Source organism: Chiloscyllium plagiosum, chromosome 17 (genome assembly GCF_004010195.1).
Source record: "Chiloscyllium plagiosum isolate BGI_BamShark_2017 chromosome 17, ASM401019v2, whole genome shotgun sequence".
NCBI lineage: Eukaryota > Metazoa > Chordata > Chondrichthyes > Orectolobiformes > Hemiscylliidae > Chiloscyllium > Chiloscyllium plagiosum.
The window spans coordinates 35,793,735-35,815,006 of NC_057726.1; the positions used below are offsets into that span (position 1 = coordinate 35,793,735).

Below are 21,272 nucleotides of genomic sequence, written 5' to 3' on the forward strand. Positions count from 1 at the left end.
TCGAGGTTTATAAGATGATCAGAGGAATAGATAGAGTAGACAGTCAGAAACGTTTTCCCCGGGTGCAACAGAGTTTTACAAGGGGACATAAATTTAAGGTGAAGGGTGGAAGGTATAGGGGAGATGTCAGGGGTGGGTTCTTTACCCAGAGAGTGGTGGGGGCATGGAATGTGCTGCCTGTGGGAGTGGCAGAGTCAGAACCTTTGGTGACCTTTAAGCGGCAATTGGATAGGTACATGGATGGGTGCTTAAGCTAGGACAAATGTTCGGCACAACATCGTGGGCCGAAGGGCCTGTTCTGTGCTGTATTGTTCTATGTTCTAAGTATCTAAGCAAGTGAGTTTGGACTGATAGCATGAGAAAACTAACAAGGTCTTGCAGCAACCCTCTATGAAATTGGGAACAGAATATGACAATTTGCCAAAATATGATGAGATTCAGTCCAAAGTGAATGAGAACTTGAGCAGGCATCAGTGATCATTGAGTATCAGCTGGAATTTGTAAAGGCTAGAACATGTATGACTCACTATGAATTTGTTTGAGGAGTTTACATGCTTGGTGGTTGGCAGAGTATCAATGGATATTTTTGATATGAATTTCCAGAAGGAAATATTTGATATTTGCCTCATAATAGATTATTAGCAAAAATAAAATGTATGGAGTTGGAAGTAAACTTGTGACATCTATTGATAATTTTTTTATTTGGTTAAAGAAAGTAGCAATGGAGAACATTCAGTGATAGACAAGATACAATAAGTGGTGTTTCCTAGGGAGTTGTACTCTGGCCTCAGCTTTTCAGTGTAGATAGGCAGGGGCAGGAATTGCTGGCAGTGTAATGACAGGATCAATGCACATAGCATCGTTAGTAATGTAAACATCCAGCAATTTGTGGTGAGAAGGAGTTACCCCACTGAACGGTCTGCACCACTCCCCAGTTAGCTTTACAAAAGCAGCAGCTCACCTGCAACCTTCCTGCAAGTTTCGAGAAATTGCTGCATTTGTGCATTAAATACCGTATCTTTTCTCTCAATCATTCTTCCATCTCTTAATTCCTCTTTCTCAATCTTATTTGACCCTTATACAGCCTATTTCCTCCTATTTCTTTCCCAAATCTTAGTTTTCATTTGTTGATTTGCTCGAGATTGTTAGTTCTGTCATTGACAATGTTCTCAGACACCCTATTGTCCACTTGTCATCACATCATTGTAAACTTGAATTTCCAACTGTTTGTGGCACATAAAAACCAAGAGGCATGAGGTAAATAGTCTAATTAACTGTGTCCGCAATGATACGCACCTTTCCAGGAAATCCTCGCCTTTCAATGAATTGGATGAAGAAGTAGAGAGTTGTTTATCCAAGTTAACAGATAACGCTCAACTATGAGCCACAGTAAGTTGAATTAATGGAGTGAGCGTGTTTCAAAAGTGCATAGACAGATTGAGTAGGGAAAAGTTTAGCACATAGATTTCAATTTGGGGAAGTGAGATATCATCCAATTTAAATTTGAGAAGACGTATCAACATTTTCTTAATGACAAGAGACTGGAAGCTGAGGAGGAATAAAGCACATGTGTCCATGTGCGCAATTCACTGACAGTCAGTGCACAGGTACACATGTAAAAAAGAAAGGCTGTCTGGGAGTTGCCCTCTGTGCACGAGGAGTTTGGAACATAAAAATGAGGACATGATGCCTCAGTTGTACAGTATCATCCTGAGACCTAGCTGGAATATCATATTCACTGATCTGTATATTAGATGGTAAAATGTAGATTAATTGGCTTTGGTTTGTTGTTCATCTGTCATTTGTTCTCCTTGGTGGTTCTACCTGTGCTCTGGAATTATTCTCTAAACCTTTCTGCCCTCTTGTATGGCCTTCCTGAAGACATATTTCTTCAACCAAGCTTTTCCAAATATTCTGATGAAGTTAGTGCTAATTTTTGTCTGAATACCGTTCTCCAAACCCATTGTAATGTTTTACTGTGTATAATACACTATATAAATGCTTAGGCTTAAGTCCTGAGGACTGATTTCATGAACCTGGGTTTTATTCCCCTGAGCTTAAATCGATGAAGAATTATCAAATTGAGGTATTTAAAATTATTCAGAAAGTCGGTATGGTATACAGGCAAATTATTTTCTATGGCGAGGGAGTCAGGAACAAGGAATATTGTATGTTCTAGAACTAGATCAGCTTGGAATGAAATTAGCAAACTTCCTTTATAAAAAGATGGTGGGAATTGGGAAGTAGGTTCTAAAAGACTGCAAGTGTTTTACCAATTGAAATATTGAAGAAAGGTGATAGATTTTGGTTAGGTGAAAGCATTAAGAGAAATGAAACAAGGGGGTATAAATTAAACTGAGGTTAGGATCACGGTTATCAACCACAATCTAATTAAGTAATAAAAAAAAAGCTTGAGTGGCTGAATGATCTACTCTGTTCCTCTATTGTTTAGATTCCTTGGGGAGCAAAAGATCCGGTTGCCCATAAATAAAGACAATGAATGGTGAAGTCATGTTATTAAAACTATGGCATTAATGTAAGCAGGAGGAGAACAAAGTATGGGAAATATTGTAATTTTCTTGTAGGCCAAAACAAAGCCATATATTGAAGTATGTACATGTGTACATGTTTTCTGATGTGAGAATTTATTAAACATTTCCATCCATGCAATTTTCCCTTAATCTGCTACTATTTTTTTGATTCTGATTGGGGAAGATACAAAATGCTGTTGTATTCTAGGATGCTTAAACAACCTCAGAGGGACAGTATTGGTGACCAGATCTAAAACAAATAAGAACTTATTTATATAGAAACTATTACAGAAGTTGAGACTATAGCCTCATTTCAAGGACCAGACCAGTTAAATATTTCAACTTTTAGTTTGCAGTTGATATTATTTGATCCCCACAATGTCTTGTCAGTATCATATACTGAAGTCTTAACAATGGGAGACACTGATTAAGAACTTTGTTTCCTTGCCCGACAACTGAATAGAATGGTACTTTTGTTGAAATTGAAGTTATTGTCATTTAGAATGAATTCAAATACAGCAAAGCACTGTTGATAATGAAAAATGTGTTGATGCTTTAATTCACACACTTGAGACTGTAGAAAACAAAATTCCATTTCTTACTTTCACTGAGAAATAGAATTTGTAGTCTCTTCATGCTTAGTCAATCTGCAGAAGTTAAATGTATCTTTTGGTAATAAGGTCGGTTATTATTTAATATTTGTCATGAGCCTGTTAACATTTTATGAATTCCTTTGTCTGTTATTTTAATTTGATTTACAGCTTTGTTAGAATTGAGGATAAAAGAATTTGACATTTGTTCACTACTATTTCAGCCAGCCTGAAACAATGGATTAGTGTTTCTGGTCCTGAAGTGTTTAATATCTCTCTGTGCAGCAACGGCTTCAGTTAAGGAATTGTGCCAGTACAGGCAAGATAGGCTAGGCTTTCTCCATATATGTTTAATTTCTAAGATTCTACTCAGGATTTGAATACGTAATCTAAGTTGATAATTCAGTGTAAATCCAGTGAGCCCTAAATCGTCAGAAATGGTTCAAAGAAGAAATTAAACCATCTCTGCATCTTCTACTTCCCAGCAATATGTTAAGGATATCATAGTTTGATTCTTGAGTAGAGCAGGGCGTTCTAACACCTCAACTAAATACACCAAAATAGATTGCACTTAATTTCTGTTTTGACTTTGCTGTCTTTTTTTTTAAAAAAGGAGTTGTTGTTTTCACTGACATTATAGTAGTGAATATACTTACAAATAATTAATTATATGTGAAGCAGTTGTGCTAGTTCTGAGAAAGCTGACAAGTCACAGTTGATGTACAGATCTAATCGACTGACAGAACATACTTTGGGGGTGGAATGGCTTACTTCCTATTTCGATATTCCTACGCAGTATCATTCCAAGTTTTGAATTTAGCAAAAAAAACGACTGCACACTCAGTATTTACTTTATTCTCTTATCTTATAGAAACACTTACTACACATAGGTGCAAATTTAATTTAGAATACATCTTTGGTGACTATTGCATTTTGTTTTTATTATTAATGGGATGTAGGCATCTATTGGCCATCCCTAACTGCAGATGGCAGTTAATGGTCAGCCACATTACTGTGGATTGGAATCACATTTAGACTAGACCAAGTGAGGAGGGCATATTTCCTTTCTTAAAGAGCATTAGCGAACTAGATAGGTTTTTGTGGTAATCAACAATGGTCATGTGGTCACCATTGAGTTAGGATTTTTTAGTTCCGGATTTTTTATTGAATTCAAATGTTACCATCTACCATACCTAAGTATTTCTGAAATTTACAAAACCAAAAACATCCGGTTAAAATGTAAAAAAAACTTATACTGCATCTTTTCCAGTTTTGTCTAACTTTGCAATTGTGAATCTGTGACATGGCATAATAAGGGCCTAAATACTTCATAAGTATGCATTGGTTTCCATTGATCTGTGAAGGGCTCAGTAATGGTTGAATATTTCTGTGAATGTAGTTTTAATTGCAGTGTTAAGTAAATAGTTATTTAGGAGGTTTGAAATACAGGTGGGATAGTGAATGATAAATTGTTACATAAAAAAATCAGAAGATTAAACAATGTGGTTAATTTACATCAAAATGGAGAAGGTGGTACAATATAACTAGGTTTTCCTGAAGTGTTTGTTTCCACTGCTTTCCTCTTCCAAACTAAAGCGCAGCTTCGTGGATGACTCCAACAGTGATTGTTGCATAGTGATCAAGAGCTGGAGGTTTTATCAATTTTATCAGCTAAACCAGCAATGCTGTAGCCCACTGCAGAGCATTTTCTTTCATCTTGGCCAAGATCAGGTAACTCCGTACAAATTGAGCTCAGATCTTCTTAGTTTACATTTCATAAACCAAACTTCTTCTTGCTACACTTTACTTCTTTGACCAAAATCAACCTAATACTTGGGAGAACTTAGCCACATCCATTGAGTACTGCCACATAGAGTAGCTACCAGCTTCTGGGAAAACTGTTGAGCTGGACATCAAGATTAGTGATCAGCAAAGTTTGTACTGATGTTCAAATACCTTCTGGCCTTTGACTAATGTGAGTTTTTTTATTGGAATGATAAAACTATGTTATAAATATTGCATTGATTTTTCATCAATAATAATCTCAGTAGCTACTTAGGATTACTTGACAACAATATTTACGTTTTAATGTTTAAAAAATGCAGAAGTCTACTGATCAAAACTGATCCAACCATCAACCTGACTTAGTCCTGAAATCATTTCCAATTCTTTTAGTTGCCACGATTTATATCAAGAGTGGGAGATTGTCCATTTTTGCTCAATTTGATCAAATTGTAATTTTTGCCACTTTTGTTTTTGAAAGCAATTGCTTTGCGATTAAGAATGAAGTATGTTGAACTCTTTTTGGCATTGCTTTCTGCTGTTATTTTTCAATACAAGTGTAGCTGCACATATAGCACCACAGAGTGCACCAGATGTGGAACGAGTAAAATTTCTGACAATTGATATTATCCTGTGAATCTGACGTTGGCATGGAAAGAGGTAAGATTGGAAACTTTCAATAGTGGAATTTCATAATGGAGAAAAAAGACTCTGGTATCTTGGGAAATCAGATTTCCACCAACCCACAGATTGATACTTGTCATAGAATACTGTCTGTCAACTCCTGTGACCTAAACCTAGATCAATCAAATAGAAGTTTTGTCTATATTGATAGCGGTGGTAATTCGTAAATGGAGTTAATTTGCCAGTTTTAATCCAGTTATCAACTGGATGCATCCATATCATTAAAGTGTCCATGATTCAAAACAAATTGTCATTAAATTGGTGAGAACAGGGAACCTTTGAGAGAGGTTGAAAGATTGGTGAAGTGAGAACAGGGAAAGCATGATACAGGAAAGTGCAATATAGAGATTGATGTTAAGAAACATTGTTGAGTTAAAGTGTAAATGGCATACAAAGGTTAGAATGTTTTGACCTTCATAGGATACGGGACTTGAGAAAAGATGGTCCACAGTCTCCAGTATTAACTGTTGCACCAGCTTGTCATCATCACCTCACCTCCAGGCTATTTCAGAACATGCCAGCTCATGTGGGAAAAGGTTACACACCACAAGCAACAGGTTACCAATCGAGTATATCAATGGGCTGAACTTTACTGTTGGTGCTTGGGGCCCCCTGAACCTGACCTGAAGATGGAGGTGACTGCCTTACATCAGACTGAGAGAGGCTGAGGGGGAGCAGGGCTCCGCTTGGTTTGTTAAACATTCCCTCATCACTCCAACCATACCCACAATACTTTAACAGCCATACCTGAGTTCAGAGTCCACTCTGTGGTAGTGCTCACTTGTCTCTTTTACTTGTATCAGTAGCATTCGCCTGCGTCAGCACCAGCATCAGCAGCTGCGAAATAGTCACAGTTGGAGGGCTTCCTATTTCCGCCAACACCTCTACTGATCTTAACTGGACAGTGCACATGCACACCCTGGCCACAAATTGTCCATACCTTTAAGAATCACAATGACAGACTCTGTAATGCTCCCAATATCAGCGTCCCAATCTGAGAGCAAAACTTTTACCAAAATATGATCTGATCAGTTATCTGTTGTGATAATAGTGAAATATTAGTGTTTGAGGTAGAAACATCTGTTACCAGCGGTGACTATGCCAGTAAAATTATCATTGGCCTTCCTATACCACAGCTAGTTATGGAGCTGAGAAATGATCCATGAGAAAAAGGAATAGTTGACCTTGACATTTTGATGGTAACAATGCTCAAATCGCCTCAGTGCCCATTAGAACAGAATTAGGTTCAGCTTTGATGCCACAGCAATTGAATGGTCTGTCAATACTCAGATTCACAGTTGAATAATGACCACTTGGGCAAAATCTTGGAAAGCAACTGACTGAAGCTCAGAGAGGGGTCAATAGATTTAGATAAAAAAAACTGGTTTGGGAAATAACGGTTGGCAGGAAAGGGAAAAGGTGCCCTCCATTTGTTATTTTTGTTATTATAGAATGCAATGCATTTTTGCAAAAGAAAGCATGTAGATTTCCATATTAGGCAGATCATTTCTTGTGTTCTTTCCTGAGGCAGAATAACTACAACTGAGCCATGGTCCTGTTGAAATTTGAATAGGAATTCTTTTTCTTTCAGTGTGCAGGATGTAGAGGAAGAAGACAAAAGGATAGCTTTACTAAACATTTGCGCCAGGTTTTCCCTAGGGCATGTGACTAAGGACAGTGACGATTAAACTATTCCTGGTGCAGTGTCCAGTGGGTCAAGCAGCTATCTTTTTGTTATTCAATAAGTTTTCATTAAAATTAGTTTCTCTCTGACACTGTGATTGAAGTAGTTGATCACCACATGAGTAGGTTGATAGTTGTGACTGGACTATGTACCACCTCAGCTCTGATGATCAGTGACTTAAATATTTAAGTTTGTTAGTGGCAGCTATTGTGAAAATACTTGGTTTTACAATTGCTTGGTTGATCGAGGTACCCCATCAATAAGAGTGTGCCACACCATCCAATGGAAAATCAAGACCTATATTATTAACTCCCAGTTGTCATCAGCAATGGAATGCTATTTTTGCACAGAGCATGCAGCAATATTAGTATCATGCAAGCAACGTTACTGGTGATCGTAGATTTCTAACATAGGATTTGACATTTTCTCAAATAATACACACCTAGAACTTGTTACTTAGCATGACTCGTAAAAGGCCAGTTATACTATCTCTATGCAATGACAATTTATAGGCTAGATACTGGAAAAAAAACTGCAATGGTTAATGTCACCAATGATACTGTTATAACAGCAGATTTCAGCAAGTTGATTTTAGCCATTAGGAGAAAATTCTTGTTTGTAGAAACCTTATAAAAATGGAGAGTTGATAGTCAGAAAGCTTCTTTTTATTGTATTTTCTAATGAAGTTTTAATGCATTTGCTACAATTGATTCAAAGGCTTTTAATGTGTATGTGTACACCACTCCTGAGCAAAGCAATATATTTCAAATGACATTCTTAGAGAGCTGGGACTGTGTAGCCTACATAAATAATGTTAGGATATGGGCTGTAGCACTAAATGTACAAAAGCAACATACATTTCTTTCAAGCATGTGGCCATATTAATCGCATTAAATAGATGATATTCCATTTATTACCCTGGGCATGTTGGATTTTAAAGCTGGTGTATTAAGCATGGACCTGCTCAACACTCCTGTGCCTTCAGAATTCTCAGTCATTTCAAAACATCACCAATAAATTAAGTCAAGGATGACCATAGCACTTTAGTAATTGGCATGCATAGAAAATGTACTGTATAACATTAACCCCTTATAAATTCCTTAACCCCTTGCGTTTCATTAAGAGTCTAACAACTGTATCCAAGTTACTATTGGATAATATCCTGCCATGATTGAAATTTCTGCTTAATGCCACATTAGATTGAACTGTATTGTTCATTTTAATATTGCTGTGTGTAGAAATCTGAGAAGAGTGAGCAACAATCCAAATAGATTGTTAAAGTATTGCGTGAAATGTATCAGATGCTTATAGACAGAATCTTGGAGTGAGTCATAAGTTATGAGTCTGGTTTTGAACAATATATTAATATGTTTTAACCCAAAGTTCAGTTTCCTTCTCATTCACTCTCCAGTGCCGATTATAATGTTAGGTACACTTCAGAATTTTAAATACAAGTCATATAATCATTTTTAAAAGTTTCTAATGATTTACTTTCGATCAAACCCAAATTCCTCTTTTTTTAAAAAAGGGAGGTCAGGGGAATGTTAAATAGACTGTCAATTCATTATTAACTGTTTCACCCTCCAGGTTCTTGCTGTTTAATTTAGCATCTCATGACCTTACAAGTGTTAAATTACTTGGTAATGTTAAACATTTCTGTAAACCTTTAGTAATTTGCAGTGGATTAGAAAGGAAGGCCTTTAGTGCTTGCGAGAGACAATTTCACAATTTTCAGTCAAAGTGTGAGTGCCACAAGATCTCTTTGATTAAAGAATAAGTATTTAACAACAGAAATATATCTTCATGATCTGATCCTATGATCTCAGTCAGCTAGTTGGGAACAAAGAAAGATGCACATAATGACGATCTCTTATTAGCGATAAAAGTCCTTTGCTAAGGAGACTACTCTTAGGCAACTTTGCCACTGACAAGTTGACTGTTAGCCAGAGCTATAGTTTTTCTGTCCAACCAATCCCTTCTCTTGAAGGAGTTGTCCAGTGTTCTGCTATGGGGAATACAATATAACCACACAGGAGCTCATTTTCAGGTACCTGGAAAGTATTTGTGAAAGTTGTGTTCCTTATTTTGTGTTCATTCCTTTCTTTTATTAATTAGCATGCTGATAAGGATTCAAATGTGTGTTTAAATGTATAAAGTAGATCCCTCTTCAGCAAAGGGTCAGGCAAGTTCACTGTATAGTCAGATATTTTAGATATTAAAGTTATAATTTACAATTCATTGTCTACATTTCTGTTAAATCTAAACATGAAAGCAGTATCTGAATCACTTGATAGAACAAAAAGTTCAGCATGGGGAGAAGGTGGGGAGTTAAGAGTTAGTAACATTGCCATTTCTATCAAGCCAGATGTCCCATTAAGACCAGATGTTTACTTTTAAGTTCTGGTAGTCATTCTTTCCATTCCAAACTGAAGCAGATTTTAGGACAGTGTTGAACTGGATATGGTCAGGGACAGCAGTTAAAGCACTCTTATGCAATGCTTATTTGCAGTTATATGGTGATCACATTTGTCAGAGCATTAGTCAATTGGATTATGCACCAATCGATTGCAGGTCGCTGTGATTTCTCGAAGGCTACAATGTACTCGCCTCTCCTGGAATACTCTCACATTTTCTCAAGTCACAAATCCATTCATCTCACAATGTCAAATTGTAATAATTAAGCATTATTGATCTTAAATTCAATTAACTGCATTAACACTTGACTAGATCGAGGTGATTGTAGGGGCTGGCCAGACAGAGCATGTGCCAATACCGAATTCAACAACGCCCACCCAGAACTGGTGAAGTTTATGTTGTAAACCACAACGCATGTGTGATTGTTTCAGGCCCAGACAGTTCCCACCCAGTGTAAGGAACTTACACCTGTATCTCATTATAATTTTCATTTTAAAAAAAAATTCCCACGAGCAGAAAGCCTGATTCCAATAATCGCTCAATTCTACAGTTAGCATTAATCAAAGTAATTGGCCGCTAAGGAATAAGAAAGGAACTTAATATTTGAAATTTAGATTGATACACATATTTCAGACTTTTGGTGGAGCATGTCTGAACAGTGTTTGTCTCTGTGCAGATCTCTTAATTGGGAAGGTAGGATAATTACAGGCACAGACATTGGGCTGGGGTGGGGGTGAGAACAGAAGCTGCCAGGTGTGTAAATTGGTGTAGCCGACCACTACATTGTTTGGCAACACTGTCATGGAGACATAGAGATGTACAGCATGGAAACAGACCTTTCGGTCCAACCCGTCTATGCTGACCAGATATCCCAACCCAATCTAGTCCCCCCCCCAGCCCCTGCCAACATCTGGCCCATATCCCTCCAAACCCTTCCTATTCATATACCCATCCAAATGCCTCTTAAGTGTTGCAATTGTACCAGCCTCCACCACTTCCTCTGGCAGCTCATTCCATACTCTTACCACCTTCTGTGTGAAAAAGTTGCCCCTTAGGTCTCTTTTATCTCTTTCCCCTCTCACCCTAAACCTATGCCCTCTTAGTTCTGGACTCCCTGACCCCAGGCAAAAGACTTTGTCTATTTACCCTATCCATGCCCCTCATAATTTTGTAAACCTCTATAAGGTCACCCCTCAGCCTCCGATGCTCCAGGGAAAACAGTCCTAGCCTGTTCAGCCTCTCCCCATAGCTCAAATCCTCCAACCCTGGCAACATCCTTGTAAATCTTTTCTGAACATTTTCAAGTTTCACAACATCTTTCCGATAGGAAGGAGAGCAGAATTGCACGCAATATTCCAATAGTGGCCTAACCAATGTCCTGTACAGACACAACATGACCTCCCACCTCCTGTACTCAATACTCTGACCAATAAAGGAAAGCATACCAAATGCTGCCTTCACTATCCTATCTACCTGCGACTGTCCCGCTTCTGGGAATTTCCTTAGGAGCAGGATGGAGGCAAAACAGCTCCCTGCCCACAGCAATGGGTGGCCAATTAAGGTTGTGAATAGGTACTCAATTATCCAAGACCACATGGAGTTTTCCAGTTGGTTGCCAGGACCCAACAGTGTCGGGTAGAGGGCAGTGGCCTTCCAGCAGCAGATCTGGTGGGGAGGATTTGGAAGGCTTTGAGGCCCTGTTTGTCCACCTTGTTACTGTCACATATGCAGGTCGCCCTGTGGGGTGGTTCCTGCTCCACAATATGCCCTGCTTCCCTAACCAGTTTTAAATGCAATTGATTGAGAGCTGCTGAGAACACGCCAAGATAAAGGCCCCTTCTGTCTAACTGCAATGACCAGCTTTATTTCCTTCCCAGAAGGGTCTTGTTTTTGACTTCATTGGATAGTGTGTACACACTCTGCTTTATTTAATTGGTCAATTCAACAAAATGTTTCTCTCAGGTTACTATATCAAACACCACAAGACTCCCATTTGATCCAGACCCAAACCTCTGCCCAAGTTAACTTCTCCAGAGGTCATTGTTCGAGTGCTGGTGTCTTTCCCCAGTTAGCTTATTCCACTAGAGACTGTGACTCATCTTTAAACAAAAGTTTTAAGAGTAAATGGCAATTAAGACTCAATTCTCTGTTCAATCTTGCTTTGTTGATACCATACCATCTGAGAGTTGATTTTGTTGAATATTGAGACCTTCCTTGGCCACAGGCAATGCTGTGACCTGTATTGAAAAAGTTACTAATAGAATACTAACCTGAAAATTATCAAGAAGCACTGAGGATAAGCTGAATGCCCCAAATCTGACAACAATTAATAGCAGAAACCATTCTCTGAAAGCTTGGTTGTATTGATACTAAAATGTTAAATTTTCTACATGATAATTTTGGCAAATATGTCTTGCAATTCACTATGCTCTGTCTGCTCCTTTCCCTGCTATTAATGATATTGGTCTGTTAAAGAAGCTGGTGAGGGAATTGAATACTCAAAGCTGCTCAACAGCACCTTTAGTGAAAGCCACAAATTACTACACGGCACCAAACTACAACATATATTTAATAGTTTTCATGCATGTTTTATGTCGGTATTGTAAATGTTATTGTTTTGTGTGTAATACAGTGAATTAATGGTGCCTCAATTGAAGTGCACCTTCAAAAGGGGCAGAACCCATGGCCTTGGCATTGTTTAATGAGAAGATAGACTTGGCGCTTGTGAACAGGGAAGGCTGATTATTACAAATTCCTCTTACGCTTCGCATAAATATTTTAAGTCGGAGTCCTGTTTGAATCCTTGCAATATCTGGTGTATTGATATGTGGATACAAATTAAAGATGTAACATTTAGAAGAGTTTGAAGCAAATTATCTTGCTGTGTAGACGAATTTAAGTCACAGGCCAAGATTTTCCATTCTGTCACCCAAATGTGAGGCAGGAATATAAAGTGACCACTGAATCTCCAGCCCACCAATAAGGAAGCTCACCAGTCAAATTATGACAAGCTGCCTGGTGAATTTTCTGGCAAAAGTTTAGCTGGCACTGAAGTCCTATATCAGCAGCTGCCAGCCAGTCAGAGATCAGTTGTTTCTTGGTCCTAAGGATTATTATTGGAGGCCTGGGTATTGGGAGAGGAGAGTCAGGGGAGTTGGTGGCAAGGGCAATGGGATGACTTTCAACTGCCACCACCTTGTCCCCAACCCTGCCGAAATTAGCCCTAGATTAGGGTAAGAGAGAAAACTGCAAATTGGGAGGCAGGCTCTCTATTTACCCAGTTATTTACCTTTTCATCTCCTTCAGGGAGGAGAAGACTTTGCCTGTTGTCCCTAGTCTCCGGTAATAAAACATGAAAAAGGATTTGACTTTCTTTTTTGTTTGTAATTGCCATATTACAATTTCACATTGCTTCTTGTGTGATTGTGATTATTAAACTGTTGTATAGGTTTACCCTTAAAATGAATACTAATACAAACCTGAAAAGAACAAAAGGGTGAAGTAGAGAATATGCTTTCTCTAAACTCTGTCAGTTAGATTGTACATGCTGTTGATTTGGAGTCCAATAAATATTCTGAAGCATGAAATAAAACTTTTTGTGCACTCTTTGTGGAACTAAAATTTGTCATTTGTATCATTGTACATTTTATATAGAACATAGAACATAGAAGAATACAGCGCAGTACAGGCCCTTCGGCCCTCGATGTTGCGCCGATCCAAGCCCACCTAACCTATACTAACCCACTATCCTCCATATACCTATCCAATGCCCGCTTAAATGCCCATAAAGAGGGAGAGTCCACCACTGCTAACCTTACAGCCTGTTTTATACTGTATTTCAATGTCCTTCCTACCGAAGTGCATCACCTCACACTGCTCTGCATTAATCCTCATCTGCCATAAACCTGAAAACTACACCAATGTGTCACTGTCCTGTTGGAGTTCCACACTGTCCATCACAAACATTACAACTGCATCATGATATTAAAATAAAATTAGAAACAGAATTGTTTGAGCTCAGTGACATAGTGGAGTATAACATGCCATGCTTTGTTTAGAACTGTGATAGTGATTTTAAAAGTGGCCATTAATCTCTCTTTTATTTTATAATTACTTTTTGCAGGAAATGTCACAAGCTTCATTCTTCCTGTGTAAATATTACTTAATATTTGATCAATATTCTTTCTAAACAAAAATCTTATGCTGCCAGTTCACCATCCTTAAGGTTCTCAAACTTTAAGTGTAATGTTAGACTGGTTTGGTATGATAAAACTGTAAATTAAAAATAAGCAACAAACTGAAGGATAAGATAACATCATGCCATGACTGATGGTGCTGGAAACTAAATTGGTGATGTTTAAAACATGTTAATAGTGCAAATGCGAATATATCCAGTTACACTGAAAAGGTACTTTCTATGAGAGTTTGCTCCAATAACTGAGCTTGCATGAAAATTGATAATGCTTCTTTTATACAAGATTCCTATTGAAATATGTTGGAGTGATCTGTGAAGCTCCAATGTATCGACTCATGGATTGATGGCATGTGGAGAGTTCGCATTGTTGTGGGGTTGCCAGTTTTAGCATCAGTTTTAGGGATATTTCTGTGAGAAATTGCCAGTAGAGTCTAGATATTTTCCTACGGGGACCATTTTTCTATCTCGGTAGGCTTGCATTGGTAGAGTTCTAAGCATATTGAACAGTCTCTTTGTGGCAATGGGTATGTTATTAATAGGGACCGGAATAAAGGAGTGAGAGCAAAGAATCAACCGTAGTTCAATCATCAATGAGAAATATAAAGATTCACAATGACTTTTAAAGTTTGTTTTCAAGCGGATTTATTTAAAGTTATGAAAATGGCTCTGTTCTAACTTAAATGTGAAATCCATATATCCTATTGCAGAGTGCATTCCTAAAATGCTCTTTGCAATCTGTCAATCCAAAAAATGCTAAAAGTGTATTTGTGAAGACATAAACTACTCTGAAGATTCTATGATGACATTACTTGTTCCCGTATATACACTTTATTGAGAAACACTAACCTGTCGTTTAAGACATACTGTTTGAAAAGAAATAACTTCAGCGGTACAAAAGGATTCATTTATCTTTCTTGTAAAGTATAAAAAATGTTGACCCTACTTAGTAGCCAACAACTTTCTAGAACAGAACAGTGGGTGGAAATTTCCCTTTACTCCAGCTGATGAGAAGGAGAAATAATTAATTAGGTGAGTTGGCCCTGGAAAGATTTTTGCCCACTTCTTGCCACCTCACCAATTCAGAACTGAATGAGAAGGTCCACCAGGGACTTTCTCAACTCACCAGAAGCAAGGTCCTTGAGTAGTCAAATGACAGCCAGCTCAGAGCCTGAACTCACTGCTGTTTACTTGTCTTCCCAGCAGGCAGAAAAATTGGCAACAGAGAAGCCAGTCGGCATGCCTGCAGATTGACAGGGGCCTTCATTTACATTAATCTGGAGGAAATTGGAGGGATGAATGAGGGTCCAGTTGCTAGTTTATGAAAGCTGTCCTTTGTCCTTGCCTTTGACTCCCTGCAAAGCAATAGAAACCACTACCTTCTCACAACTGAATCCCCTTAGCACTAAGATCCAGCCAAATGTCAGTAGCTTCTAGTGAGGAGTGACTCCATTGTTGAGGCTTGTGATAGGCTGCAAAGCTCACTTATCAGCAGTGATCAAGCTGATTGATGTGCAACATAACAAACTTCCTCAGCAATCAGTTGTCACTAAACATGCCTGTCCCATCACTTTAAACTGAAACTGGAGAATTACACCTAGTTTGTATAATTTAAATTACAGGCACCATCAATGTTTATAGGTAATGAATTGGATAAGTCTTTTATCAAAAGGCATTTGGACAATAAATACATTTTATTCAACAATGCAGTTGCAACATATGCTATGGCTTTACGCATAGCTAAGCCTGGCGGATGATGATCCAAGGTTTGATCCCAAGTCTGTGTTGTTAGGTGATCTCGACATTTGGTATGGAAAAATGTCTCCAGTGCGCTAAACGAATAAGAGTGAAAATATGGATTCCCACTCCTGCTATCCAGACATCTGTGGCAGATAGTGTTGGCCCCGGCAAGGGTAGATTCAAACTTCTTGCAGTCCAGTAGCCTGGCAAATATCTCTGCAAGTCCAATCATGAAGAATTGCTGCTTGAGCAAGATATTGGAGTGTACCTGATGGTTCTGAAATTATATTCTATATATTAGTCAATAATATCCAGAAATGGGCTGGGGAGAAAATTGCCAGACAAGCGTCAACAAAGCACGAAGCATATTTCATCAATACTAATAAATAAATTGCAACAGAAAAGATTTTATGCAGTTTTTGATCCCATAGAACTAGTTGCATACTATGTAGACTCAAATTCACTACATTATGAGTTTGCAAAACAGTATGGGAATTTTTAATTGACATCAGTTGCCACTAAAGCAAATAAACAGATGCTTCAACATGTCTTGAACTGGACTGAGGTGGCAGAAGACTTGCACAATTGAAACCTGGCATAAGGAGATGAAATACAAGCATGGACTTGTGCTTACCAGTCAGATATGTTAAACTCAAATCATATTTTGCCCCACCAGGTTCAAATTGTGTAAGCTTGCCACAACCTCCGTCAACCTTAGGATAAAGTTGCAATGCTAAAGTACTGCAGGTCTCTTCCTTATATCTCTAATCAGCACAAGGAAAGGAAGAGAAATTCCTCAAGTGTGAGATCTTCAGTGACAATCATGTTTCATTATCAAAACCCGGTGTGAGTTAAAAGCCTTTAAGGCATGTTGGTAACATTATTCAGTTTGTTTTATGAAAGTTAGTTTCTAGAAGGAAACAGAAAAATAAATTAGGCTGTACTTTCTATCATTAGATATGGTCCGTAGTTTTATTTTCCATACTTAGGAAGAAAATGTTATGGGTTATGTAAAAATATGCTAACTCAATAATCATACTAATTTTTAACCATGACAATGGTATTCAGAATTTCTGTATCCTAGCAACCTAGTGATTAGTTTGTCAATCGTGAAAAGCAGAATTCTACTGAGTAAAATATTTGATTCCATGCTTGATTCAACAAAATGATTTAAACCATTAGTGGAAGTCAAGTCACTCTGTTTTGTTCTTTGAAATCAGTGAATTACTTTGTGCTGATATAACGGCAAACAACGAAACCCTGTTCATACCAAGTCACGGTAATCAATATACTACAACGGAAGGACCGCAAATAATATTCGACAGAGATTAACATATTGTTTTTCAGAAAAGAAACAACTTAACTGACACAATGGGAAAGGCGCATTTGGAGTATAAGGGAGATTTGTTTTTCATATGGGTTGTGAATATTTCTAAAGATGTGTTTACCATATTGAAGAGCATAACAGCTTTTGTTCAATTTATGAAACATTAAAGTTTCATTTTCTTCTGAGACAACATCAGAATTTCTGAAAAATTCACTTAATCCTTACATTTCACTTTAATTTGTAAAATTTAAATATATAATTATTTCTTGCAGGTTTTACATAATGATGAAAATAAATGTGTAATTACTTGAACCAAGAAGTGGACACTCAGTAACCAAAGGGTTACAATTTTGTGTAAAAGTGACACCATGTCTGGGCTCCTGTGAAATCCATTACAAGGCCACAGCCAGATCGCCCTGCATTAAAAGGCCTTCACCACAACTAAACATTTACCAAAGCCTGCAATACCTTTCTGTCTCAGTGTTATTTTATTGTCTTGTTTGCTATTTATCCTGCCGTCTATAAAGCTTTTGCATGTAGATTTCCAGTAGGTTTCCAGGTTGTTTACCTTCAGATATTTTTTTCCTGAAGATTTTCAGAGGTTTTATAAGTAATGCCTGCTCAGAACCACTTGACTACTTTGGCCTGAAATACTGAACACTTGACATTATCACATTTGTAGCGCAAAAAGTAATATGTCACTGTTTATCTTTTGCTCAATCAGAATTCATAAAGCTTTTACAAACCTCCTGTGATGGTGTAATTATTAATTACATATGTTTCATTCATAATTCTAAAGAAGAAGACAAATGGCAGAAAAATTTGAAGTGTGCAGTAATTTATTGGGCAATAAAATTGATGTATTCACCCAGCCTTTAAAATTCATCTGTTATGAAAAGTTTAGGGCCAAAGCCCAGCAAGGGGTTATGGGACATCCACCCCTCGGGTACTGTATAATTTGAATAAACTAAAGCAGAAGATATATACTTCCTTGGATATTTGTGGTGATCATAATGCTTTTTATTTTAAACTGAGGATAGGCGAATGGATACTATATTAATAATTCCTGCTACAACAAACAGATAATGTGCACATGCAAGTAACGTCACATTCAGTATAAGTGGGCATGGCTTGCCTCCAAGTGTATGATGTATAAATTATTTAGGTTACCCTGAATAATTAGTATCAATATTTTGAAAATATTCGTAAAACCAAAGGTAATGCTTACTTTAGTGTAGAACCCCTCCTCCAATGTATGAGTAAAGCTTCTTCATTTCCGAGTCCCACACAGACTGCTTCATAGCCTCTGAGGGTAACTTATTATTTGGAAGCTTATCCACTTTGTTGTGGATGGATACCAGAACCCTGCATAGCTGAGAGGGTGCAGAAACCTTCTCTCTTCCCTTTTCGTGTAGATTTGCTCCCATATGCAAAACAAAAATGTAAAATAAACTGTGAAATAAACAAGGGAAACGGGTGTTTAAACTAGAAGGGGACTTTGACCCCAACCTCATGAATGGAAAGTTGAACGTCAGAGTTATCAGGTTTTTGAATTTATTGTTCTTTGTTGTTTCTTTTTGCCATTCTCTGTGCTTCTCACCAGATGGAATGTGGTGCAGAGTCAATATGTTTCACTTTTCTGGTGTTGGTGGCAGTGAGGTGGTATGATGATGAGTAAACCTAGCAGGAACCAGTTCACCCTCCACTAAGAGGATAAACATGGAGAACCAGTAAGTCTGCAGTTCGAAATTAGTACATTAGCTGGAGTAGGCTTTGTGATGAGGATGAGAAAACAAAGATGAAAAATGACAACAAAAAGATAAACAGCAAATGAGACTAGTCTGTCTATAAGTTATGGTATTAAGATATCTCTCCAGTCATATTTCATTTTACATAGTATAGTATAGTCATCAAGCATATGTGAATAAGGAAATTTACTATTACATGTCCAATTTTCCTCACCATAGACCTAATCCCAGTGTGAGCCTTTGGTTTAGAGCTAGCATTTCTGCCTCTTCTGAGTCAGCAAATGAAGAGTTTGAGAATCCTTCCGTACTACCCAATGATTGAAGATTGAAATATAATTGCTAAACAGTGGGATATTTGTATCTGGATCACTAGCTTTGTGTCAGAAAAATTCTGGTCCAATCTAAATTGTCCAAGTTAATGGAGACCAAAACAGAGACCTGAATGTTGGATTGAAGACCAGAGGGACTACTTGTATTTAATTATCCCAGGTGACCCCCTTCTCATTTCTCATTGTAAGGGTCAGGTGCAGTTTCTCAGCTTTGGCTGTTGCCTGACATGGAGAAGCTCAAAGTAAAACTATAAGAGAGGCAACCAGACCTACATCAGATACTTCTCCCTCTTAAGTGTCCTGAAAATGTCATGTCAGGGTTGAGTACAGGCCTGACACAGAGCAGATCACAAGAGATGGGTGGGCTCTATCATTGCCTTCTGATATATGTTGATCCCCAATATAATCCAGCAAAATCTTGGATATCAATATAACTCTCAATGTGCATCATTCAGCACCCGATCTGTTTTCAAACTAGGTTCTGCAGACTCCAGAGAATTCAAAAGGTTATCAGATTTTTGTTTGCCTGAGACATAGTACGTAACTCGGATTCAGTGTGTCAGGAATTCTGCATGCTATATATTTTTTCTGTTTGTTGCTTCCATTGTACTGACTGCTGCAAATACTAATAAATATTTTCTACTTCAGTTGCAGTGCTTTCCTTTAGCCAGCACTGCTTGTTCGAAACGAGGGTGGGAAAGGTTCATTGATAATATTTCCGTAAGGCCTCTACGAATATGACATTATTTTCAGTGTATGAATGTTTTCAGTAGGTCATAGGATTGTGTCAGTATTTGCAGAGATTCTTGTATATATTATCATTTGTAAGAGATTGCCAGTGAATGCAGGGATTCCCCAGGAATGTACTAATACCTGAAACTAGTCACAAAATGTGGCAATAGTTTTGGAGGTATTAACCAATTCAGGGGTCCCCTGAAGTGTATGGCTATTTGTGTAGGGTTCTAGAAGTGTGTCAATATTTGCAGTAGGTCCCAGGAGTGTGTCAATATTTACAGCAAATCTCCCACTGGGTAAGTTAAGATGCTATTGTCCTCGGTTATTGCATTTCACAGATGATATCTTAATGGTCTAGACAGCAGTGATATCTACACAGAATGAACGATTCACTGATGATTTAAAATAATTTTATTTACTCTTAACATTAAATTAATTCTTATTTCTACTTGACTCAACTACCTTCTTAAATATGTTTTCTGATCTCGTCGCTTCTGAGTTTTTTTTTTCCGCTGTACTGTCTCGTTGATGAATTTTGCACATTGCAGTTCCTGTTCTGGATCAGCCCAGAGTATGAAAGGCATCTGCATCTACTTTTCATGATCACTCCTTCTCCTCGTTGTAAAGAATACTCATGTGGAAACTGGTCTTTAGCTTTTGAATCTTACACTATCTTGATTCTTCGTACAGTACAGCTTGGCCATCGATGGTGCTTGGAAACAATTCTTTCCTCAATGCCCTCAATGATTACTGTAGGTCTGACCTGTTGGAATGTGATGAAAAAGAAATGAAAAACAGTGTAAAAAGATGTTACCCCTCGAATTTGTGGGGGAGATGTCTGATTCTCTGCTTGCCTCATGCATGATGCTGGTATTTGCAGTGATTAATCACTGTTTTCTCACATGCTGTTTCTGCTAAATTGGATGATGACATCATTTTGTTGGCACATACTGATTCCAAACAACTGTTCAAATCAGAATGCACCCAACCCCCCCCCCCCCCCCCCCTCCCACCACCACCAACCTCTCAAATTTGCCTGTAAAACACAGGGATTTGTTTAATTCCAGTGTGTGGAGTCCAGCTTTATTGAACTGATTACGCAATGGGAATGATCTTTTACTGTAACTGATTTTACATTCAGTGCTGATACATTTTTTTAACACCACTAATGGTGAAAAATCTAAACGGGAGTGTGAAAACTATGCAATATAAACAACATACATTTTCATATATCTCAGTCCTCTCATGGGTTTTCAGTAGCATTTTATAAATTTATTCAAAGAAAATTACTGCAGCATGAAAACATCAAATCTTATACCAAAACTTGGCAATCTTGTTATTGTCATATTTTCCAAAAGCTTTTTTTCTAAACCCATTTCTGACATCTGCAGGCATGCATGCATTTCACTGTTTTGACAGAGTGAAAGTCTGATTAAAATGATGCACACTTAAATGTCAGTGGGTCGAAAGTAACATTCTTCCACAAACCTGTATGTAGCTGTGATTAGTCTGTAC

At 37.8% G+C, this 21,272-nt stretch overlaps 1 protein-coding gene across 3 annotated transcripts in view; it reads left to right on the forward strand.

Annotated features, from left to right (window-relative positions):
• tshz3b (teashirt zinc finger homeobox 3b) overlaps window positions 1-21,272 on the forward strand; it is a 75,672-nt gene that overhangs the window by 44,680 nt on the left and 9,720 nt on the right. The gene's annotated exons all lie outside the window — the stretch shown is intronic.